General features: G+C 42.8%; 1 long non-coding RNA gene across 2 annotated transcripts in view; it reads right to left on the bottom strand.

Annotated features, from left to right (window-relative positions):
- Positions 1–27,076, bottom strand: part of LOC138671662 (uncharacterized) — a 174,672-nt gene that overhangs the window by 90,151 nt on the left and 57,445 nt on the right. For both annotated transcript variants that reach the window (XR_011319466.1, XR_011319465.1), the window contains exons 2-3: positions 25,979–26,134; positions 20,137–20,235 (exon numbers count right to left, since the gene is read on the bottom strand). This is a non-coding gene — a long non-coding RNA (uncharacterized lncRNA). The remainder of the gene's footprint in view (positions 1–20,136; positions 20,236–25,978; positions 26,135–27,076) is intronic.

Below are 27,076 nucleotides of genomic sequence, written 5' to 3'. Positions count from 1 at the left end.
ATTTATCCTGAAGTGGAGAATCTCATGACATGATCCCAATCTGGTGCTTCATCTTGGCTCTTCCCAATTACCTTGGTGTGTTGAAAGTCGGGATAATGGATTTTGGGGTTGAGGTCAGCTGTGAATAGTCCAAAAACAAAGTAGGCATCAAGCCCTGGTGTTAGTAATGGAGAGAGGTGTCTATCAGACACCCCTTACTAACCAAGTAATAAAAAAAAAAACACACGCAGAAATACTTTAATGAAATAAAGACTCCCCCACAGTTTCCCTCATTCACTACTTTATTGAAAAAGGAAAAAAATTCCATGCAGCTCGGTAGTAGTCCACCGAATCCAATATAGTCCAGCGACTCCAATGAATAAAGGCTATGGAGCCTTGTTCTGACGCGCCATAGTCTTTGCCTACAGCCACTTTCAGGACCCGCTGCGCACCTCAAGATCCAACGACTCTGAACAGCGGTTACGTCAGTAACATTACGATTCTTCACAGTCACAGGGTCACGCAGAGGGCAATGCGAGACCTGGAATATCTGAAGAGTGGTAGTGTTACTGATGTGGAGCGCCCCCAGACACAGGGCCATGAGTTCTCGGTACCGGGCCTCTCTGGTTCGGTTCTGAGGCTGTCACGGTGGCTAGACCCGGTCCGCGACCCTGCTAAGGGGCGTCCAATCAAGCTGGTACAGTCTATCAGGGAGTCGTGATGCCACCTGTGGTGTTTGGTCAGGGTGACCGACGCTGCTGTGGGGTCCGCTGGGGTGATGGAATGGCAGCTGGATGGTATACCTTCCCACAGGTGAAGTATGTCCCCAGGGCTTCCCAGTAAGGTGGATGGTGATGGTGTGAGGTGCAGTCAATAACGAGGACACAAGGCTGCAGTCTCTTTACCTCTTTAATGAAGACTTCAGGATCCTCAATCCAGAGCACGCTTAACAGGGCTATCTGAGACCGGCCGGTCCGATGGGCACATCCAGAGTTCCCTTTGCAGATGGAAATCAGTGCCTACCACTAGCGCCTGTGTGTTGTAGTGCTACCCTGCTGAGCATTCGGAATAGTCCTCACAACTTCTGTTCTCATTCGTTCGTTCTTTCTAATTCTCTCTCGCTTGTTCCAGATGTTACTAGTTTCTCGTCTCGTGAATTTTGTGGGATTCAACGATAATTCAATTCATCGAATGATTTGATTAATCTCTAGCACTAATACAAAGGATTAAAAACTGCGTAGTGAGAACGCTGCAATAGGAGCTTGATTAATTTGTTCCGATCTTTATTCCCTTCTGTCACGCTGGCAGGTTTAGATCCTCTGAGTGACAGTACAAGCTTTCTCCGGAGGGGCGGGGCCTAGTGCCTACTGGATATGCACCTGCCCTCTGATGGCGAGGTGAGCCTTGGCTGCCAGCAGACACCAAGCACTACTTCTGGGCAGTGCCTGAATGTCAAGCTCCATCAAAGAGTCCAATAGCAAATGACAAGGTGGATGGAAAGGAGAGCACTGCCAATAAGGCAAAATAAGTGGGGCAACCCTTGAAACTTGCCCTGCGCAACCCTTAGCTCTCTGACATTTCCAGACAGATTCATGTTTTGGTCGTGTACCTATCCTTACCCTCAAAGGTGGATTATAATGAGGACAGTCTGGGCAACCACTCTAGCCTGAGGCTCCAGGAGGCCCATTTGCAGATTACATCTTCGGCAGACATATTACTGCAGGGAACTTGAATAATAGAGCAGCTCCAGGGGAGCTCCCATTGCCTCTGCTGTGCCAGCGTGATGATGTCGTCAGCTGGCGCTGGTGCGATGATGTTGCTGGCCAGACCAAAAATGGAGCCTCGAGGACCGCAGCAAAGCGCTATTTTTTATAATATGTGCAAGAGACGTGATTACTTGTACTGTATATAGGAGGATATGCAGGGGCTCACACTGTGTACAGGAGGCTGTATAGAGCTCACACTGTATATAGAAGGCTATATAGGGGCTCATACTGTATACAGGAGCCTATATGGGGGCTCACACTGTATATAAGAGGCTATGTGCCAGCTCATACTGTATATAGTAAGCTATACGGGGGCTCACACTGTATACAGGAAGCTCTATAGGGGTTCAGACTGTATATAAGAGGCTATGTGCAGACTCATACTGTATTTATGGAGGCTACATGAGGGCTTACACTGTATACAGGAGGCTAAGTGGGGCTCATACTGTATACAGTAGGCTATGTGCGGCTTCATACTGTATATAAAAGGCTATGTGTGGGCTCATACTGTATATAGGAGGCTATGTGGGGCTTATATTGTATACAGGAGGTTATATGTGGGCTCATATTTATATAGGAGGCTATGAGCGGGCTAATACTGTATATTGGAGGCTATATGCGAGCTCATACTACATATAGAAGGTTATGTGGGGGCACATATTGTATATAGAAGGTTATGTGATAGCTCATTCTTTATATAGGAGGCTATTTGGGTGCTCATACTATTTTTAGGTAGATATGTGGGTGCTCATACTGTATGTAGGGGGCTGTGTGTGGACTCACATTGTATGTAGTGGACCGTGTGTGAATTCATACTGTTTGTATGGGGCTGTCTGGAAGCTCAAATTGTATGTAGGGGGCTATGTGGTGGCATATTACCTGGGCCTGTGAGCTGTTATCCTCAATGCAGTATGGCTTATGGTCTCCTTTTCTTTTTTAGATTGAAGTAATTCCCTGATAAAACCCTGGATAACCAAGACAGGGGGAAATGCAAAATACAGCTGAAGAAGATGCCATTAAGCTAAGTACACAACTGTTCAGGCCATATAGGATATATATATATATATAGATAGATAGATATACAGGTGCTTCCCAAAATTTTGAATATCATCAAAAATGTAATTAATTTCAGTTCTTCAATACAAAAAGTGAAACTCATATGTTATATAGAATCATAACAAACAGAGTGATCTATTTCAAGTGTTTTTTTCTGTTAATTTTGATGATTATGGCTTACAGCCAATGAAAACCCAAAAGTCGTTATCTCAGTAAATTTGAATAATTAACAAAAACACTTGCAAATGCTTCCTAAGCGTTTAAAAAGGTCCCTTAATAAGTTTCAGTAGGCTCCACAATCATGGGGAAGACTGCTGACTTGACACAAGTCCAGCAGGAAGTCATTGACACACTCAACAAGGAGGGTAAGCCAGAAAAGCTCATTGCTAAAGAAGCTGGCTGTTCACAGAGTGCTGTATCCAAGCATGTTAATGGAAACTTAAGTGGAAGGAAAGAGTGTGGTACAAAAAGGTGCACAGATGTCCAAAAGGAAGTGACTGAGACACTATTCTAATTTACTGAGATAATGACTTTTAGGTTTTCATTGGCTGTAAGCCATTATCACCAACATTAAGAGAAATACAAACTTGAAATAGATCACTCTGATTGTAACAACTCTATATAATATATGAGTTTTACTTTTTGTATTGAAGAACTGAAATAAATTAACCTGTTATGATATTCTAATTTTGTGAGAGCCACCTGAATATATATATATATATATATATATATATATATATATATATATATATATATATATACATACATATATATCATAGACACATAGATAGAATAAAAGCCAGTAATTCATGTGCCGCATACAGTAAAATCACAGAGTGCCAGGTTAGAATAGAGGAGATAGAACAGATATATAAACATAGAATACATAGATATATAGATGTCAATGACACATAAATGTACATATGTATATATATTACATACATAGAAGAAAAGCGGGCAACTTAGCAGGGACATAGTGTAAAATTACAGCAGGAGCCGACAGCATGGAATAGATTGATTGCATAGAGTAAATGCACATAGAATAGGTAGATATATAGATGTCGGGGACATATACAATTAGTGCAGTGTTTGTGCAGCTTACTGTACATGTATTTAATTAATAAAAGATTATTTATCAGAAAAAAATGACATGGGCTCCCAAGTAATTTTCTTAACCAGCAGAGGGAAAGCCAATGGCTGGGAGATTATGTTTATAGCCTTAGAAGGGGGTAATGCCCATGGAGCTTCCCAGTCTATTAATATCAGCTCACAACTGTACTTGGCTGTTATGATCTGGTGGTTTAGGAGCAACATGTGACGAGCTCTGAAGGAAGTGGTACCTGTACTGACCGCAGTCCCTAAGCTCAACACAACACTAGAAGTAGCCGTGGGATGCTCCTGACACTCCCTAGGCACCTCGTCACAGCCTGAGAACTAACTACCCCTAAAGATAGAAACAGGAAAACTATCTTGCCTCAGAGAAAATCCCCAAAGGATAGATAACCCCCCACAAGTAATGACTGTGAGTGGAGAGGGAAAAGACATACACAGAATGAAACCAGGATGAGCACAGGAGGCCAGTCTAGCTAGATAGATAGGACAGGATGGAATACTGTGCAGTCAGTATAAAACACTACAAAAAATCCACACAGAGTTTACAAAAATCTCCACACCTGACTAAAGATGTGGAGGGTAAATCTGCTTCCCAGAGCTTCCAGCTACACATAATTAATTCATACTGACAAGCTGGACAAACATAGAAAGCACAGAACGGATAAGTCCACAACCTGTGGACAGAAAATTGCAAGCAAGGACTTAGCTTTGCTGAACTGGTCAGGATAACAGGGAAATTCAAAGAGATGTGAATCCAACCAGGAACCATTGAAAAGTGGCACAAGCTGAAGGAAAGAGCCAGGCTAAATAGCCGAGCAGAATAGACAATCAGTGGAAGCAGCTGCTGACTGCTAAATCCAAGGAGCAGCCATTTCACTTAAAACCACCGGAGGGAGCCCAAGAGCAGAACTCACAAAAGTGTCACTTACAACCACTGGAGGGAGCCCAAGAGCGGAATTCACAACAGTACCCCCCCTTGAGGAGGGATCACCGAACCCTCACCAGAGCCCCCAGGTCGATCAGGACGAGCCAAGTGAAAAGCACGAACCAAATCGGTGGCATGGACATCGGAGGCAACAACCCAAGAATTATCCTCCTGGCCATAACCGTTCCACTTGACAAGATACTGAAGCCTCCGCCTCGAAAAACGAGAATCCAAAATTTTCTCAACCTCATATTTCAACTCTCCCTCAACCAACACCGGGGCAGGAGGATCAACTGAGGGAACAACGGGCACCACATATCTCCGCAACAAAGATCTATGGAAAACATTATGAATGGCAAAAGAGGCTGGAAGAGCCAAACAAAAAGACACCGGATTGATAATTTCAGAAATCTTATAAGGACCAATAAACCGAGGCTTAAACTTAGGGGAAGAAACCTTCATAGGAACATGACGAGAAGACAACCAAACCAAATCCCCCACACGAAGCCGGGGACCAACACACCGACGGCGGTTAGCAAAATGTTGAGCCCTTTCCTGAGACAACGTCAAATTGTCCACCACATGAGTCCAAATCTGCTGCAGCTGTCAACCACAGAATCCACACCAGGACAATCAGAAGGCTCAACCTGCCCAGAAGAAAAACGAGGATGAAAACCAAAATTACAAATGAAAGGTGAAACCAAAGTAGCCGAACTAGCCCGATTATTAAGGGCAAACTCGGCCAACGGCAAGAAAGCCACCCAATCATCCTGATCAGCAGACACAAAGCATCTCAAATAGGTCTCCAAGGTCTGATTAGTTCACTCAGTTTGGCCATTAGTCTGAGGATGAAACGCCGAAGAAAAAGACAAATCAATGCCCATCCTAGCACAAAAGCCCCACCAAAACCTAGAGACAAACTGAGAACCTCTGTCAGACACAATATTCTCCGGAATGCCATGCAAACGAACCACATGCTGAAAAAACAATGGAACCAAATCTGAGGAGGAAGGCAACTTAGGCAAAGGTACCAGATGGACCATTTTAGAGAACCGGTCACAAACAACCCAGATAACAGACATCTTCTGGGAAACAGGAAGATCCGAAATAAAATCCATGGAAATATGCGTCCAGGGCCTCTCAGAGACCGGCAAAGGCAAAAGCAACCCACTAGCGTGGGAACAGCAAGGCTTGGCCCGGGCGCAAGTCCCACAGGACTGCACAAAAGCACGCACATCGCGCTACAAGGAAGGCCACCGAAAGGACCTACCAACCAAGTCTCTGGTACTAAAAATCCCAGGATGACCAGCCAACACTGAACAATGAACCTCAGAAATCACCTTACTTGTCCATCCATCAGGAACAAACAGCTTCCCCACTTGACAACGGTCAGGCCTATCAGCCTGAAATTCCTGAAGCACCCGCCGCAAATCAGGGGAGATGGCAGAAAGAATCACCGCTTCCTTAAGAATGCCAACCGGCTCAAGGACTCCAGGAGAATCAGGCGAAAAACTCCTAGAGAGGGCATCAGCCTTAACATTCTTAGATCCCGGAAGATACGAGACCACAAAATCAAAATGGGAGAAAAACAGGGACTATCGAGCCTGTCTAGGATTCAGCTGCTTGGCCGATTCGAGGTAAATCAGATTCTTATGATCAGTCAAGACCACAACGCGGTGCTTAGCTCCCTCAAGCCAATGTCGCCACTCCTCAAACGCCCACTTCATAGCCAACAACTCCCGATTGCCGACATCATAATTGCGTTCTGCAGGCGAAAACTTTCTGGAAAAAAAAGCTCACGGTTTCATCAAAGAACCATCAGAAACCCTCTGAGACAAAACGGCCCCTGCCCCAATCTCAGAAGCGTCAACCTCAACCTGAAAAGGAAGAGAAACATCCGGCTGACGCAACACAGGGGCAGAAGTAAATCGGCATTTAAGCTCCCGAAAGGCCTCAACAGCCGCAGAGGACCAATTCGTCACATCAGCGCCTTTCTTCGTCAAATCAGTAAGGGGCTTAACCACACTGGAAAAGTTGGCAATGAAACGGCGATAGAAATTAACAAAGCCCAAAAATTTTTGAAGGCTCTTCACAGATGTGGGTTGAATCCAGTCATGAATAGCTTGGACCTTAACAGGATCCATTTCCATAGACGAGGGAGAAAAAATAAAACCCAAAAAAGAGACCTTCTGAACTCCGAATAGGCACTTAGACCCCTTCACAAATAAAGCATTATCACGAAGGATCTGCAACACCATCCTGACCTGCTTCACATGAGGCTCCCAATCATCGGAAAAAATCAAAATATCATCCAAATATACAACCATGAATTTATCAAGATAATTGCGGAAAATATCATGCATGAAGGATTGGAACACAGATGGAGCATTAGAGAGCCCGAATGGCATCACAAGGTATTCAAAATGGCCTTCGGGAGTATTAAATGCAGTTTTCCATTCGTCACCCTGTTTAATACGAGCAAGATTATATGCCCCTTGGAGGTCAATCTTAGTAAACCAACTAGCCCCCTTAATCTGAGCAAACAAATCAGAAAGCAAAGGCAAGGGGTATTGGAATTTGAGCGTGATCTTATTAAGAAGACGATAATCTATACAGGGTCTCAAGGAGCCATCCTTCTTAGCAACAAAAAAGATACCCGCTCCCAATGGTGACGAAGACGGGCGAATATGCCCTTTCTCCAAAGATTCGTTAACATAGCTCCGCATGGCGGCATGCTCTGACACAGACAGATTGAAAAGTCGGCCCTTAGGGAACTTACAACCAGGAATCAAGTTAATAGCACAATCGCAGTCCCTATGTTGAGGAAGGGAACTGGACTTGGGCTCATCAAATACTTCCTGGAAATCCGACAAAAACTCAGGGACCTCAGAAGAGGGGGAAGAGGAAATTGACATCAAAGGAACGTCACTATGTACCCCTTGACAACCCCAACTAGTCACAGACATAGTTTTCCAATCCAGCACTGGATTATGTTCCTGTAACCATGGAAAACCCAGTACAACAACATCATGCAGGTTATGCAACACCAGAAAACGGCAATTTTCCTGATGTGCAGGAGCCATGTACATGGTCATCTGCGTCCAGTACTGAGGTTTATCCTTGGCCAATGGTGTAGCATCAATGCCCCTCAAAGGAATAGGGCTCTGCAAAGGCTGCAAGGAAAAACCACAGCACCTGGCGAATTCTAAGTCCATTAAGTTCAGGGCAGCGCCTGAATCCACAAACGCCATGACAGAAAAGGACGACAATGAGCAAATCAGGGTCACAGATAAAAGAAATTTAGGCTGTACAGTACTAATGGTAACAGACCTAGCGACCCTCCTAGTACGTTTAGGGCAATCAGAAATAACATGAGCAGAATCACCACAGTAAAAACACAGCCTATTCTGACGTCTGAATTCCTGCCGTTCTATTCTAGTCAAAATCCTATCACATTGCATAGGTTCAGGACTCTGCTCAGAGGACACTGCCATATGGTGCATAGCTTTGCGCTCGCGCAGACGCCGATCAATCTGAATGGCTAGAGACATAGATTCGCTCAAACCAGTAGGCGTAGGGAAGCCCACCATAACATCTTTAAGGGCTTCAGAAAGACCTTTTCTGAAAATAGCAGCCAGCGCATCCTCATTCCATTTAGTGAGCACAGACCATTTCCTAAATTTCTGGCAGTATAATTCTGCCGCTTCCTGACCTTGACACAAGGCCAACAGGGTTTTTTCTGCATGATCCACAGAATTAGGTTTGTCATACAATAATCCGAGCGCTTGAAAAAATGTGTCTACATTCAGCAATGCCGGATCCCCTGATTCAAGGGAGAATGCCCAGTCCTGAGGGTCACCACGCAGCAAGGATATGATGATTTTAACTTGCTGAATGGGATCACCAGAAGAACGGAGTTTCAGAGCAAAAAACAATTTGCAGTTATTTTTAAAGTTCAAAAACTTGGATCTGTCCCCAAAAAACAAATCAGGAGTAGGAATTCTAGGCTCCAAAGCCGGAGTCTGGACAACATAATCTTGGATAGAGTTGAGCGACCTTGACCTTTTTAGAGTCGAGCCGGGTTTCGCGAAACCCGACTATCTCAAAAGTCGGGTCGAGTGAAATCGGCCGATTATGACGTAAAGTCGGGATCGACCAAAACACGAAACCCAATGCAAGTCAATGGGGCAGCATAGTCGGCAGTGAGTGGGGGCCAGGAAAACACCTAGAGTGCCCATTTTAATGTCAAAACCATCCATTCTTCTTAATGAAGCTTGTCAAGCGTAATTTATCTTATAATAATTGGAAGGCATTTGAAATTGGGGGTCATTTGGCTAAAGTTGTGGTGGGTAGGGCTGGTTCAAGTAATTAGTGGGCCCAGGAAATCTGGACCACGTCACGGCAGTGGAGCAGGGAGAGGTAAGTATTTCAACTTTGCAAGTGCTGTGAACCTAAGCAAGCAGGGGGGGTCCACTCGTTGGCATTGGCACTGGCACAGGGCCCCTCAAAGTACAGCGGTGTGTTTGCACGGCGGGGGCGCCTCCCACTGGCAGCAACACTTTTGCGTACTATGAGAGGCCCTGTGCCAGTGACGTCGCCAACTAGTATTCCTCCCCCCACCTGATGAAGGAACCTGCACTTTCATCTGCACCTTCCTCTTTGTCCCCGTGTAAGGTGGTATGGTATGCGGGAAGAGCAACCTGACTTTCAGCAGGGTCACAATGTTGTTGTGTAGCGTGCACGGGGAATGTTGCGTTATGGGTCAATGTACCAGCAGACTCATCTATCACTGGCTGGGCAATGGGCAGGATGAGGAGGAAACACAGATATAGGCCCAAAGAATAAAGTTGGCTAAATGCAGTTCAAAATTGGTAACACAGGAATAACCAGGGGGCATTGCAGTGGAGGACAACTGGAATGAGAGGCTGACACAGAGAGTAGGCCCAAATCAGTAAGTAGTCGAAATGCAGTTCAAAATTGGCAACCGTAGTAAACAGGCGGCACAGCTTTGTTCAGTGGAGGAGAACAGCAAGGAGTGGCAGACACCGATAGTAGGCCCCAACCCAACTAGTAGGCCAAATGCAGTCTAACATTAACAACTACTTAACGAGTGCCTGAAAACGGAATTTCAGGACAGGAAACCAGGAGAACAGCAAGGAGCGGCAGACACTGTTAGTAGGCCCCAAACCAACTAGTACGCCAAATGCAGTTGTTCCATTTAACCAGAATTTAACGAGAGCCTGAAGATAGAAGCTCAGGAAAGGCAACCTGGAGAACACCTTGGAGTGGAACACACCATCTCTCTCCACCCCATACCCATTTTGTAGGCCTAATGCAGTGTAGTTTTCTACAACTACTAAACGAGAGTCGGAAGACCGAAGCAATGGCAAGGAAACCTGGGGAACACCTTGGAGTGTAACACACCATCTCTCTCCACCCCATACCCAATTTGTAGGCCTAATGCAGCCTACTTTCCGACAACTACTAAACGAGAGCATGAAGATCGAAGCTCAGGAAAGGCAACCTGGGGAACACCTTGGAGTGTAACACACCCTCTCTCTACACCCCATACCCAATTGCCTGAGTGCTCACAGATTGCCTGAGTGCATGGACGATGCGCTCTTTAACATGCTGGTGGAGGGCTGGGATGGCTTTTCTGGAAAAAAAGTGTCGACTGGGTAGCTCGTAGCGTGGTACAGCGTAGTCCATCAGGGCTTTGAAAGCTTCGCTTTCAACTAACCGGTAGGGCATCATCTCTAACGAGATTAGTCTAGCTATGTGGGCGTTCAAACCCTGTGTACGCGGATGCGAGGCTAAGTACTTCCTTTTTCTAACCATAGTCTCATGTAGGGTGAGCTGGACTGGAGAGCTGGAGATCGTGGAACTAGCGGGGGTGCCGGTGGACATGGCAGACTGAGAGACGGTGGGAGATGGTATTGTTGCCACCGGTGCCCTAGATGCAGTGTTTCCTACTACGAAACTGGTGATTCCCTGACCCTGACTGCTTTGGCCTGGCAAAGAAACCTGCACAGATACTGCAGGTGGTGCAGAAAATGGTGGCCCTACACTGCCGGAAGGGATGTTGCGTTGATGACTAGCTTCATTGGCCGAGGGTGCTACAACCTTAAGGGACGTTTGGTAGTTAGTCCAAGCTTGCAAATGCATGGTGGTTAAATGTCTATGCATGCAACTTGTATTGAGACTTTTCAGATTCTGCCCTCTGCTTAAGGTAGTTGAACATTTTTGACAGATGACTTTGCGCTGATCAATTGAATGTTGTTTAAAAAAATGCCAGACTGCACTCTTTCTAGCATCGGATACCTTTTCAGGCATTGCAGACTGAGCTTTAACCGGATGGCCACGCTGTCCTCCAACAGGTTTTGACTTTGCCACGCGTTTTGGGCAAGATACGGGCCCGGCAGATGGAACCTGTTGCGATGTTGATGCCTGCTGCGGCCCCTCCTCCTCCGCTTCAGAACTGCTGCCGCCTGCACCCTGTTCCCCCAATGGCTGCCAATCGGGGTCAAGAACTGGGTCATCTATTACCTCTTCTTGTAGCTCGTGTGCAACTTCGTCTGTGTCACCGTGTCGGTCGGTGGTATAGCGTTCGTGATGGGGCAACATAGTCTCATCAGGGTCTGATTCTTGATCAGCACCCTGCGAGGGCAATGTTGTGGTCTGAGTCAAAGGACCAGCATAGTAGTCTGGCTGTGGCTGTGCATCAGTGCACTCCATGTCAGATTCAACTTGTAATGGGCATGGACTGTTAACTGCTTCACTTTCTAAGCCAGGGACGGTATGTGTAAGGAGCTCCATGGAGTAACCCGTTGTGTCGCCTGCTGCATTCTTCTCTGTTGTTGTTTTTGCTGAAGAGGACAAGGAAGCGACTTGTCCCTGACCGTGAACATCCACTAACGACGCGCTGCTTTTACTTTTACCAGTTTCACGAGAGGAGGCAAAAGAGCTAGAGGCTGAGTCAGCAAGATAAGCCAAAACTTGCTCTTGCTGCTCCGGCTTTAAAAGCGGTTTTCCTACTCCCAGAAAAGGGAGCGTTCGAGGCCTTGTGTAGCCAGACGACGAACCTGGCTCCACAGCTCCAGACTTAGGTGCAATATTTTTTTTCCCACGACCACCTGATGCTCCACCACTACCACTACCCTCATTACCAGCTGACAATGAATGCCCCGGCCACGACCTCTTCCACCAGACTTCCTCATTGTTTTAAAAACGTTACCAAACTAACGGTATTTGTTGCTGTCACACAACTTACACGGTGAGCTATAACTTCAGTATGATTTAGCTACCCCTTTACAGGTGGGTGAGACCACAACGAAAATCAGGCACAATGTTACACACTCTGTTGTTGGTGGCAACAAATGAGAGAGATGCCACACACGCAGGACTGTCACTGAAGCGCAAATGTAAATATTAATCTCCCACTGATTTGTTTTTTTTTTTTTAAAATGGAGACTTTAGAAAAAAAAAAATAATAAAAAAAAATGATTTTTTAAGGAAGAATTTATAAACCAAATAAAATGAAATGATTGTTTCAGGGAGAATTTAGAAAACAAATTAAAAAAAAATAGGCTTTCTATGGCCCACTGAGTGAGAGAGGACGCACACAGGAGTCAGGAGTGGCACACAAGCCCAGAGGCCAATATTTATCTCCCACTGATTGATTTAGTGATTTTTTCAGGTAGATTTTGGAACCCAAATCAAGCAAAAAAGTAAATAGGCTTTCTATGGCCCACAATTGGAGAGAGAGAGAGAGATGGCACACCCAGGAGTCAAGACTGGCACACAAGCAGAAAGGGCAATATTAATCTCCCACTGATTTGATTTTTTTTTTTTTTCAGGGAGACTTTAGAAAAAAAATACAAAAAAATGAAATTTTCAGGAAGAATTTAGAAACAAAATAAAATAAAATGATTGTTTCAGGGAGAATTTAGAAAACAAATAAAAAAAATATAGGCTTTGTAGGGCCCACTGAGTCAGAGAGGACGCACACAGGAGTCAGGAGTGGCACACAAGCCCAGAGGCCAATATTTATCTCCCACTGATTGATTTAGTGATTTTTTCAGGTAGATTTTGGAACCCAAATCAAGCAAAAAAATTAATAGGCTTTCTATGGCCCACAATTGGAGAGAGAGAGATGGCACACCCAGGAGTCAAGACTGGCACACAAGCAGAAAGGGCAATATTAATCTCCCACTGATTTGATTTTTTTTTTTTTTTCAGGGAGACTTTAGAAAAAAAAAATACAAAAAAATGAATTTTTCAGGAAGAATTTAGAAACAAAATAAAATAAAATGATTGTTTCAGGGAGAATTTAGAAAACAAATAAAAAAAATATAGGCTTGTAGGGCCCACTGAGTCAGAGAGGACGCACACAGGAGTCAGGAGTGGCACACAAGCCCAGAGGCCAATATTTATCTCCCACTGATTGATCTAGTGATTTTTTCAGGTAGATTTTGGAACCCAAATCAAGCAAAAAAATAAATAGGCTTTCTATGGCCCACAATTGGAGAGAGAGAGATGGCACACCCAGGAGTCAAGACTGGCACACAAGCAGAAAGGGCAATATTAATCTCCCACTGATTTGATTTTTTTTTTTTTTTTCAGGGAGACTTTAGAAAAAAAAAATACAAAAAAAATGATTTTTTCAGGAATAATTTAGAAACCAAATAAAATAAAATGATTTTTTCAGGGAGAATTTAGAAAACAAATAAAACAAAAAATAGGCTTTCTAGGGCCCACTGAGTGAGAGATGACGCACACAGGAGTCAGGAGTGGCACACAAGCCCAGAGGCCAATATTTATCTCCCACTGATTGATTTATTGATTTTTTCAGGTAGAATTTAGAACCCAAATCAACCCAAAAAATAAATAGGCTTTCTATGGCCCACTATTTGTGAGAGAGATGGCACGCTCAGGACTGGCACACAAGCCCAGAGGCCAATATTAATCTCCCACTTTTTTTTTTTTTTCCAGGGAAAATTTATAAACCTAATAAAAAAAATAATAAATAGGCTTTCTATGGCCCACTATCTGAGAGAAAGAGATGGCACGCTTAGGACTGGCACACAAGCCCAAAGGCCAATATTAATCTCCCACTGATTGATTTATTGATTTTTTCAGGTAGAATTTAGAACCCAAATCAACCAAAAAAATAAATAGGCTTTCTATGGCCCACTATTTGTGAGAGAGATGGCACGCTCAGGACTGGCACACAAGCCTAGAGGCCAATATTAATCTCCCACTTTTTTTTTTTTTTCCAGGGAAAATTTATAAACCCAATAAAAAAAATAATAAATAGGCTTTCTATGGCCCACTATCTGAGAGAGAGAGATGGCACGCTTAGGACTGGCACACAAGCCCAAAGGCCAATATTAATCTCCCACTGATTGATTTATTGATTTTTTCAGGTAGAAATTAGAACCCAAATCAAGCAAAAAAATTAATAGGCTTTCTATGGCCCACTGAGTGAGAGATGGCACACACAGGAGTCAGGAGTGGCACACAAGCCCTGAGGCCAATATTTTTCTCCCTCTGATTGATGTTGTGATTTTTTCAGGTAGATTTTGGAACCCAAATCAAGCAAAAAAATAAATAGGCTTTCTATGGCCCACTGAGTGAGAGATGGCACACACAGGAGTAAGGAGTGGCACACAAGCCCTGAGGCCAATATTTTTCTCCCACTGATTGATGTAGTGATTTTTTCAGGTAGATTTTAGAACCCAAAGTGAAAAGTGTGGACAAACAAACAAGATAGCTGTGCAGAAAGGAAGGAACAAGAGGATTTGTGCTTTGAAAAAAGCAGTTGGTTTGCACAGCGGCGTACACACAGCAATTCAGCTATCAGGGAGCCTTCTAGGGCAGCCCAATGAGCTACAGCGCTGAGGAAAAAAAAAAATGTAGCTTCCACTGTCCCTGCACACCAAAGGTGGTGTTGGGCTGTGGAAATTGCTACAGCACAAGCGGTTTGGTGGTTAATGGACCCTGCCTAACGCTATCCCTGCTTCTGACGAAGCGGCAGCAACCTCTCCCTAAGCTCAGATCAGCAGCAGTAACATGGCGGTCGGCGGGAACGCCCCTTTATAACCCCTGTGACGCCGCGGACAGCAAGCCAATCACTGCAATGCCCTTCTCTAAGATGGTGGGGACCAGGACCTATGTCATCACGCTGCCCACACTCTGCGTTTACCTTCATTGGCTGAGAAATGGCGCTTTTCACATCATTGAAACGCGACTTTGGCGCGAAAGTCGCGTACCGCATGGACGACCCCGCACAGGGGTCGGATCGGGTTTCATGAAACCTGACTTTGCCAAAAGTCGGCGACTTTTGAAAATGAACGACCCGTTTCGCTCAACCCTAATCTTGGATACTCTGTACTCTTGCAGCAAGTTGATCCAGAAGAGAAAACAAACCCTGAACATCCATGCCAGAGCATAAATCCTGAACCACCCAGAGATCAAGAGGAAAAAAAAGACAGAACAGAGCACAGAAAAAAAAATGGCTTAGAATTTTTTCCTTCTTTTGAGATGCATTTAATTCATTTTTGGCCACTTGTACTGTTATGATCTGGTGGTTTAGGAGCAACATGGGACGAGCTCTGAAGGAAGTGGTACCTGTACTGACCGCAGTTCCTAAGCTCAACACAACACTAGAAGTAGCCGTGGGATGCTCCTGACACTCCCTAGGCACCTCGTCACAGCCTGAGAACTAACTACCCCTAAAGATAGCCCCCCACAAGTAATGACTGTGAGTGGAGAGGGAAAAGACATACACAGAATGAGACCAGGATGAGCACAGGAGGCCAGTCTAGCTAGATAGATAGGACAGGATGGAATACTGTGCAGTCAGTATAAAACACTACAAAAAATCCACACAGAGTCTACAAAAATCTCCACACCTGACTAAAGATGTGGAGGGTACATCTGCTTCCCAGAGCTTCCAGCTACACAGAATTAATTCATACTGACAAGCTGGACAAACATAGAAAGCACAGAACTGATAAGTCCACAACCTGTGGACAGAAAAGAGCAAGCAAGGACTTAGCTTTGCTGAACTGGTCAGGATAACAGGGAAATCCAAAGAGATGTGAATCCAACCAGGAACCATTGACAAGTGGCACAAGCTAAAGGAAAGAGCCAGGCTAAATAGCCGAGCAGAATAGACAATCAGTGGAAGCAGCTGCTGACTGCTAAATCCAAGGAGCAGCCATTCCACTTAAAACCACCGGAGGGAGCCCAAGAGCAGAACTCACAAAAGTGCCACTATCCATGTCCTCTTCCTGGGCTAATAATATCAACCCGCAGCTGTCTGCATAGCCTTTGTGGGTTATTATTTATAGGGGGACCCTATATCATTTTTTTATTAGCCAGTAAAGGCTAAGTATACAGTTGTGAGCTGATATTAATAGCCTGGGAAGCTCCATGGGTATCACCCCCTTCCCAGGATATAAACATTGTCCCCCAGCCATCAGCTTTCCCTCTGGTTAAGAGAATTACACAGGAGCCCACGCCATTTTTTAAAGATAGATAATCTTTTATTAATTAAATCCATGTACAATAAGCTGCACACACACTGCACTAATTGTATTTGTCACTGACATCTGTATATCTACTTAATCTATGTGTATTAACTGTTTGCAATCCATCTATTCTATTCTGTTGGCTCCTGCTGTGATTTTACACTACGTGGCTGGTGAATTGCCAGCTTTTCTTCTATCTACTGATCTATGTAATATATATACATATATATGTGTGTCACTGGCATCTATATATCTATGTATTCTATGTGTATATATCTATTCTATCTATTCTATTCTAGCCTGTCACTCAGTGATTTTACTGTATGCGTCAGATGAATTGCTGGTTTCTCAAAGGACATTGGTGCGTAAAAATTGGACAGCACACGAATGGTCCGAGTGCTGTGCGATTTTTTTTCACGCACTGATAGGCTTGCATTAGCAAGTCTCAGCCAAGTCTCGGTGACAATCACAGCACGCTGCGATTTTACACTCACACCGAATACGGCTGAGAAAATAAATGCTGATGTGAGCTGCCCCACAGATTAACTCTGGGCCGAGTGCTATGCGAGTATTCTACGGTACTGTGTCGCCGACCTAAGAGCTTCATAAATGTTGGTTCAACATAAAAAAACAAAAGATTTATTGGATGTAAAAAATCTTACAGTGCATATATATAATAAACAGATATTGATAGAGAAAATAGCCAGAATTATTATGTGATACAGAGTAATCTAAAATATACACATTATGTTTCCAGCTACTTTGTGGCTGTATATAGTTGCTCATCCCTCATATACTGTGCGGTATTTTTAGTTTACTTGCTTAAGATAAATATTTGTGCCCTTCCAAATGATATGTTGCTCTAATTAACTGCTCCTTCGATGTTCCATACAAATGAAAAAAGAATTGCACAAATTAAACTCATTTTCCCTGCCTGACATTTCCGCACTCGGCCATCTCAGCCCTTCATTGAATTCTCTAATTTGTTCTAATACGCTCACTGCCTACATCTCTAGCCATCCATGACGCTTCTTTTCCTGGCCTCCATCCTTCCCGTCTTTGCGGAGGGATTAAAGAGCTTTCTGTGCATTGCCACAAGTGCAGGAAATCAAGTTAAGGGACGTATTAATTGGGGCATCAAAGGGCGATCTTGTTTCAGGCAGTTTCCTTCCTAGCGTCACTTTGATGCTTCCTCACTGGGCTCTGTTTCTCATTAAAAAGAGCCCTTAATGGCTAATGTTGTTTATGCATGTTACAATTATGTCACTGTGTACGCCGGCCGACGTTGATTGTTTCAGGGGATCGAGGGAGTGTATGAGGGGTGGAGGAGAAATGCTGGAATATTAGTCAAAGGGAGAGATCTGAAAGAGCAAAATCAGGAGAAACACTCAGAAGAAAAGAAGGCCAAGAGTTAGCAGGTTGTACTCTAAAAATGGAATGTAGGCAGAGTTCGCTCTATTAGAAAAGTTTTTTTGTTTCTAGGAATCCATTCAAATCTGCTATGAACTACAATAGCCAAGCATGCTGTCATGAGTATGTTATTGATTCTACTACAATTGTACCTTGAAGCAACGTTACTAAATTACCATCATAATAAAAAACAGCTAATAAATGTTACAATTAATGCCGAGAACAGAATAATGCACACACAAAACCAAATCCGTATGTTTTTTATTATGCAAGGTGTCACAGAAAGACTAATAATAACAAGCTGTTTGCACAGAATTCCACGGTAAAGCATTCTAAGGCTACAGTAGGTACTATGTATTCACTCAAACCTCAACTTTCAGAAAGATTAATAATTATTACAATGATAATTATACAAATTTAAGAATATATTAACTTTATTAGCAAATCTCGCAGCATTTTAATTGTCCAAAGGTCATATGATAAAAAGCAGGCAATAGAAATAAGCGGATGAGACAAAATATGCATTTCTTTTTTGTGCGGATGTTGGAATGTTATTCTCCATTAATTTAAAGGTCCTTATAATGTGCTGGGGTCTCTCCACCCATCCAGAGCATGATAAACATAATATGTAAAAATAAAAAACATAAAAAATCCTTATACTCGCTTAATCCATGCTTTTTCCCTCTACAAATCCCTTCATTGGCTTCCAATTTCCCAATTAAACCAGATTAAACTACTAACACTGACTTACAAGGCCGCTGATAATCTGTCTTCTCCATGTATTTCCTAACTAAACTCTTGATATTTTCCCACATATGCCGTCTGGTCCTCCAAAGACCTCCCTCTCTCCTCCACGCTCAGATGCTCTTCACCCAATCGCTTCCATGACTTCTCCCTTGTATCCCCCAATATCAGGAATTCCATTCCCCAACAAATCCAGTTTATGAACTTGAACACCCATCTCTTCAAGAAAGTCTGCAACGACCCTGCTAGCACCAGAGCTGCTTCAACTCTCCAACCTAATGTCTCCATCCCCATTATCCTCTCTTTTATGCAGCAGTCTGTCTGTAACACTATGCCAGCATCTCTCATACTCACTGCTCCGGCCACGGGGCGTCATCATTCCCTGCTTCCTCCTCCCAGCCTCCTGTGCACACCACTCAGGCGTCCAGCAGCATGCTTAGTGCACGCATGATCCCCTATTCCTAAAAGCGCAGCGCACTCACTTTGAAAAATGGTCCCAGTCAACAGGAGGTACCGGAACCCTGTAGCAGCTCCGGAGGATCCTGAAGCTGCTCAGTTGGTACCTCAAGTCTGTAGCCGCTCCGGCAGTTCCTGAACTCTGTAGCTGCTCTGGTGGATCCCAAAAGCGAAGCCACTTCAGCGATACCTAAATCCTGAAGCCACACCTGTTAGAACAGACTCTGAATCCAGTCCGTGTCAGCGTACCAGCCCTTTTGAGGTCAGCAGCTGCAGTACCAAGGACTGACTAGGAGTGACATCTGTCAATGTTAATATTTTTATTTTATATGTAAAAACCATTTTCACATGTACAGCACCATTGAATCAATGTTGCTTTAAGAATAAATAGTAATAATACTCACCTTACCGCTCACCTCTCCGGCCCCTCCACTACTCATCGCTACCTGTCTGGTCTTCATAGTATCTTCTGATCCCCAATTCTTGCACTAAAATCCCCAATCCTCTCATGTTAGGTCAGGACTTTAGACTTTGATGAGGCCCGAGAGGTTTCGGCACAAGCGCACCAAAGATCATGAGGTCATGACATTATGGTGTACGTTGTGTCCTTGCATCCGAATGCTAAGAACCATCTCAAGTTGCATCAGAGCTGTAAGTCACAGCCCCATGTGAGAGCATTTGGGTATTTCAGTGCGAGCAGCTTGGATCAAATGATACAATAAGCAGAGTGATGAAGAGGAGCGGTTAGGAGGGTATAATGATTTTGATTGCATTTTATGGTTCAGAAAAATGTTAATTTATTTTGCTGACCTCATCCATAAGCAATTTACAAAAAAAAAAATCACCATTTTGGCGAATGCTGATTTTTGCAAAATTTGCCTCCATTCAAATTTAATCACTCATCTCTAGATGGCAGCCTTTGTGCCCGTTACAGCTGGTCTATAGACCAGTGATTACAGCTAGTCGAAAATAGTAACTTGACTGTCAGTAAGTCTTTTAGGTCTAAATTGAAATATTGATATCTGCCCAAAACTGATCAGTGAAGTTGGTGATAAAGTTTTCATGTATTTTACAATTTAATAACTTTGCGAAAAGAAGATTTAAAAATGTTAAAATAAGGCAATATGAATTGGAAGTTGGATGCCATGAATACCTGTGTGGCTGACATTCCTTTTCTTGCCTGAGGAGGAGGCAGCTGAGTCAGGAGTTGAAGAAGGGAATGATTTCTACAGGGAAAAGAGACCTCTTGTTTCTACATAGAGCAGAGAAAAGAGAAGAATTAGCTAGGTAGAAAGGCAAAATGAGCAATTGTAAGTGCTCAATGCTATATAATATGGTGATTGCAATACATTATAAGGATAAAACCTTTTATTCCCCTCCAAGCTCCAGGGCTCTGGTATGACTGATACCCCTTTATCCACTATAGTTATGCCCATAACCATAAATATCAACCAACAATAAAATGCTGCCCTGATGCATTCTATAAGCTGCTTTATTATGGCTCTGTACAGGTTCTGAGTTGCTTTGGAAAAAGAATGACACCCTTAGTAGAACTCTATAGGATCATACTATATCTAAGTAAGACTCTGTTTTTATAGTATAACACTGTGCCTTGTTCCATCAGATGACTGAGGTACAGTATACTGCCTTAGACGCATTATAGGGTTGCAGAGACTCCTTGTACTACCATCAAGTGGGAGAAATGACTGCACCAAAAGTGTCTTAAAGGGAACCTGTCACCACTTTTCTGTCATACCAGCTAAAAATATCATTTTATTCAGTGTCAGCTATGCATTCCCTAAATACTTATGTAACCCCGTGACTCCCATGTATCACCCATAAAAACCTTTTATAATTCTCCCGCAATGTATGCTAGGGTCCGTCCGAACCGATGGGCGTGGTTTTGGTTTACTCACTCCACCCCTCTCCTTGGCTACTGCATGCAGTCCTTGCTGTGGAAGATGCATATTGCTGTGAGATATTGTGCCATCAAATGGTTTCTCACGCGTGCGCACTTCTGCTTTTCGGCTTTGCCCGCAGATATGCAAAGCAAACTGAGCATGCGCGAGAAACCATTTGACTGCGCAGGAGCGATATCTCAGACCAATCTATGAAATCCACGTAAAGGACTGCGTGCAGCAGCCAAGGAGATGGTGAGTGAACTGAAGCCATGCCCATCGGACCAGATGGACCCTATTAGCACACATCGCGGGAGGAATATAAAAGGTTTTTATGGGTGATACATGGGGAGTCAAGGGTTGCATAAGTATTTAGGGAATGCACAGCTGACACTGAATAAAATGATATTTTTAGCTGGTAGGACAAAAAAGTGGTGACAGGTTCCCTTTAAAGCACCACTCCAGCGTTTTTTTTTTTATTTCACCGCAGGAGTGGTGCTGAAAATTCAAGTCCCCTTTCCCCTGTTTGATTCTCACATTCCTGCTTTTTCATCTGGTTTTGCAGCTGCTCCCGTCCATCCTCTGCAGTTGTGACCTGCCAGCGGCTCCAGTGTTACAAGGAGCGCTCCAGGTGTAACTAATCAATGCAATTAATCTTTGAGAGCCTCATTCAAGCATTGAGAGATCGTGACGCAGCTTCTAATGTCTGGCTAGTCAGAAGCTGTGCTCACAAGATTGTGCCACAGGACCGGAGCAGCGCCAAAAAATGGCGAAAACGCCAGGGAGTGAGTATATAACCGGGGGGGGGGGCAAAGGGCTATTGTTTAAAGCACCATTCTAGCCATAAAATATGCTGGAGTGGTGCTATAAAGATAACATATCATGACAGCTTTTGTAAAAACTAAATAAATTCTAGACCCAATTGAAAAAAGAACATTGGATACTCACCTTATTTAGCGGCGCCATTCCAACTATATTTGTGCCCTTGTTCATTATTTGTTGTATCATATGCAGGCTGCAGCCAATACTGTCCTCTCTTTGGCTGCATCTGAGTGGCAGGTGTCCACTCTGACAAAATAGTAAAGGCCGCAGCTGAGGAGCAGCGGCTCATTGACTGCAGCCTGCACATGACACAATAAGTCGTTTCACTTTCTGGGAACAGCAGCCCCGACATAGCTGGACTGTCACTACTATGAGAGCTGAATGTTTTTTATTTTCATTGTGGTCCTGGATAGATTAAGCAGGGGTTATCCGATAACACTATTTAACAAATTTAAATTTTTTGTTTGTCCTTGGGTTCCAGTGGTGTTTTCCCAATCACTTATGTCTAAAGTGAAAAGAAAATGGCAAAAAGTCCCAAGAAAGTTTTCTTTTGTGGTCAGGACATTGATAATTTGAAATCTATGTTTTCTCGAACATTAGCAAAACGTACAACGTTGTGTAGACCGTGAGAACCTTCCGGAAATACGAGAACTGTCAATTTCTATTTGTGTTACAGTTGACACATACCTGCATTTAATTTAGATGGCATCAAGAGTATCCGGCGGATACATTTTGCTACATTTGTGGCAAACTTATAAAAACACGAGCTAAAAGATACAAAGTGGCGGCATCTTCTAAGATGTGTGAGGCCTACAGAGTCTACTTAGAGGAAAACTGCGTGCACTATCCGGAAATGGTGCCTTAGTAGGGTCCAAAGCCATATATAGTGAAAGATAAACTTAGGCACTCAACTTAAATGGAGTTTTTTTGTAATTTATTGTAGTCATCAAAATAAACGTTTCGGCCTCAATGCTTGGCCTTCTTCAGTAGTGTGACTAGCGGTGGATACCGCGTCGCACTAGCACAAGCCAGCACCGGTCTCTTGATAACTAACTGTGGACACTATAACCCGGACTTCATTACCTCGAGCAGCTCATACTGCACTAGTGCCGTACATCCCACATCACGTCCAAGGGACTCTTCTATTTCTTCCTTATGGAAATTGTTACTGAAGAAGGCGAAGCATTGAGGCCGAAACGTTTATTTTGATGACTACAATAAATTACAAAAAAACTCCATTTAAGTTGAGTGCCTAAGTTTATCTTACAGAGTCTACTTAGGCATGCCTGTAGTGGATCAAGACAAACCATGGGCACCTCATTTCACATGTGAATACTGCAGGAGAACTCTTGAGGGTAAAGTGAACAATTGTTGATAGCTAAGATATCAAGATTTTAATTTTTTAAATTCCTCATTACAGCTTAAAAGAACTGTTGTTAAAAATAAGTGCAACATTTTTTACTGCTATAGAAGAACATGTATAATTATATATCATACAGTTCAATACACTTATACATTTTATTCTCATGTTTAATACCTTAAATGCTGGTACAGAGGAGAAAAAAGGACAAAGAAGTTTGCTATCCCATGAATTTGGCGAGTGCTTACTGACCCACATCAACAAATGTTACTTCTGTATGGTGGACCCATCCAAACGTCGCACTGTCAAGTGTGCTCGCCATATCACCTATCCAGACATTCCTTTCTCAATTGCTACAGTTTCACACTGCCCCGAGCTGCCAGTACCCATTCCTCCAGAAGGAGTTCAGCCATCCTCAGGGGAATGTAGGCAGTCTGAGAGTGAGGAAGACAATGCAGATACAGAATACAGTTTCGAAGAAGAAAGAACACCTTACTACCCTAACCAAAAAGACCTTAACAATCTCATCAGAGACCTCAGTCTCACCAAGTCAAATGCTGAGCTTCTCACTTCCAGGCTCAAACAGTGGAACTTGTTAGGCTAAAGTGACAAAGTAGCTGATCAGAGAAAGCGTCATCAAACCTTTGCCAGCTTCCTCAGTCAGCAAGATGGACTATGCTTCTGCAACAATGTGGCGGGTCTATTCAAAGCTATAGGAATCACGTGCAACTCAAGCGAGTGGCGCCTATTCATATAAAGTTCATCCAGGATCCTCAAAGCCATGCTGCTACATAATGGAAACAAGTACTAGTCTCTGTCTGTGGCACACTCGTTTCACCTCAAAGAGGACTACACCAGTGTCAAGCAGCTGTTATGTGTCTTGAAGTATGAGGATTATGGCTGGGACGTCATTGGAGACTTCAAAAAGGTCACATTTCTGATGGGCCTCCAAGGAGGTTTCACAAAGTTTCCTTGTTTTCTTTGCCTTCGGAACAGCCGGGACACCAATCAGCACTATCACAGGCAGGACTGGCCACAGAGGACCGAGTTTTCTGTGAGAAATAATAACGTGAAGTGGGAGCCATTGGTGGACCCACGGAAAGTGCTGATGTCACCCCTGCACATCAAGTTAGGCCTGATAAAACAGATTGTCACAGCTCTCTACAAAGAATCGGCAGCCTTCAAGTACCTACAAGATCTCTTTCCTAAGCAGTCTGAGCCAAAGGTAAAAGCTGGTATCTTCAGCAGACCACAAAATCAAGCAGATTCTAGAGCAAGAAGAATTAATAAATAAGCTAACTAGAAAAGAGAATGCATATTAGAGCAGCTTTGCTGCAGTTGTGCATGATTTCCTGGGCAATCACAAGGATCAGAGATATGTGCAACTGGTTCAGAATATGATAAAGGACTTTGGAAAAATGGGATGTCTCTCAACGTACATATCTTGGATGCTCATCTTGACAAATTCAAGGAAAACACTCAGAAGAGCAAGGCAAGTGCTTTCATAAGAATATAAAGGACTTTGAACGACGCTACCAAGGTCAGTATAACGAGAACATGATGGGAGACTATATTTGACGGTTGATTCGTGAAATTGATATGTAGTATAATCGTAAATTGAAAAAAGCTACTCACTTCTAAACCACTCTTGCTCATCTTGGCTAATTTTAACGCATATACAATCTTTTTGTAACTGTATTAACAAAAACAAATGATGAACACTGTCGATTTCCATATGCAAATACATAAAACTGAATATTTCATTGTCCTGGTCACAAAAGCAAAGTCTATCATTAATTAAATAGTTTTTCTTGACTATTTAGGCATGAGTAACTGGAATATAGCACTTAAAAGCTCGAGACAAAAATTGTGTTACATAGTGTAATGAACAACACCATTTATGAAGATATAAATATATGAAATGAAACGTATACCACACAGCATACATTTTTAGTGAGAGTCTTTGGCTAGGAATAGGAATCAGATATGCCCTTTTTCATGCATTTCTCTGTCCTATAAAGAATGCTATGAAAGATGTGGCTAAAAAATGCTGTACCTAAGGCCAGTCTCACACGTCCAGATAATTCCGGTACCGGAAAAATCGGTACCGGAATTATCCGTGTCCATGTGTCCGTGAGCTCACTTAGGCCATCCGTGTGGCACACGTGCGGCACACGTGTGCTGCCCGTGTGCCGACTGGGTACCTCACGGAGCGTGCAGGAGACAGCGCTAGAGATAAGCGCTGTCCCCTGCATCTGGTGCTGAAGCCGCCATTCATATCTTCTCTCCAGCAGCGTTCGCTGGATAGAAGATATGAAAAATCTTTTTTTTTTCTGTGTTTAAAATAAAGATCCCTGTCCCCACACACTGACATGTCTCCGTGTTTTGCACACGGACACACGGTCCGTGAAAACACGCTGACATGTGCAGAGACACATTGATTTCAATGTGTCTGCGTGAGTCAGTGTCTCTGGTACATGAGGAAACTGTCACCACACGTACCGGAGCCACTGACGTGTGAAACCGGCCTTAAGCATGAAAATTGACAATGACCAAAAACCTAAACAAAAGAGTGAAGACCCACAACAAAATGCACTGTTTTTACCTCATTTAACATTAAATTTATAGCAAACATTTGGTCATAGAATTTTTTTTTCTCAAAACATAATCTGCAAAGCAAACCAGGAAAAATACTGCAAAGAACAAATGTTTAAACTCAGTCTAAATCTTCCTTCATGACATTTGTACGATAAATTTGATACACGGTTGATATAATAATTATTATTAATAATATATCTGTTTTAGCCATTGCTGGTCACTAATGAACAAACTGCATGAAAGAATGACCTGAATATGTCTAAGAATCAGAGCGCAAAAGATTTTGATTGATTCTTACCTTGAATACTTACACATACCATTTTGATGTAAAATAACATAGTCCTTTGTAGGTGCATTTACATAATGTTTGCACTTTTCTTTACTTCTCGATCACTTCATGCAGCTTCCTCAAACAACAGTGACTTAAGCCTTACGATTTATGATAAGATATTGTTGGACAGACATATGAAGGCCTCAGGAAAAATAACAGAAAAATGAAAGTAGTTGTTACGTTATGCTACACATTGTATACATCTCATAAAATGCATGATACTTTTCATACTTAACAGAAGAAAAGGAACAGTAGTACTATATCATATATATTTTTTTTAATTTTCAAAAATATATACGGTTTTATTGACAGATGACATCCAAGTTAGATATAACAGCTCGTGACATGATAAAAACACCAAAAATACCAAGAAAGATAAAAAGAAATAAAATAAAAAGGAGAAAAAAATCCTTAAATAACTTATTTCAAGAAACAAGCAATTCATGTCTATATCTTCCAATTACTTAATTTCTTATAATATACAATCAAAATAATTCAGCAGTACTCTATCAGTGCTAGGATGTATGCAAACATTGAATATGTGAAATTTGAACTGCATTACTGCTCTATAGAATATATTTATAAAAATGAAGGTACTTAGCGCATACATTAGACAATTCATGTGTACCCATCAACCATGGCAAGGTGACCTTTCTTTTATCAAACCCTAAACCTAATATTTATAGGCATGTCGGATAAATATGATGTTTAGGATCCCATCAAAGAAAAGGCTCAAAGGATCGGTCGGCTGACTTGGGGACAGATGAAGAGTAAGGTATTTTTATTTTTTTTTAACAGTTTGCCTGGTCTTCTATTATTCAGTAAAATGGCAGCCACATTTGGCTATCATTTTGCTAAATTCATAATGTGTAAATCACAAAAAAATCTGTATTCTGGAGAATACACATTTTGTACTTTTCAAGGAGAATTCAATTTCACTGGAATAAATTTTGTCATATATAGTGCCAACTTTACAACTTGATGGAGGATTGATACTGCTATGAAGTTGTTTTGTAGGGCTGTTTTCATGTATGAATTGGCAAAAATTCTAACTTTGGTTGAATAACCTCAGTCTACATACTTA

This window comes from Ranitomeya imitator, chromosome 1 (assembly GCF_032444005.1).
Source record: "Ranitomeya imitator isolate aRanImi1 chromosome 1, aRanImi1.pri, whole genome shotgun sequence".
Lineage (NCBI taxonomy): Eukaryota > Metazoa > Chordata > Amphibia > Anura > Dendrobatidae > Ranitomeya > Ranitomeya imitator.
The sequence above is the reverse complement of the archived record's forward strand: the minus strand, read 5'-3'. Positions and strand labels throughout refer to the sequence as shown.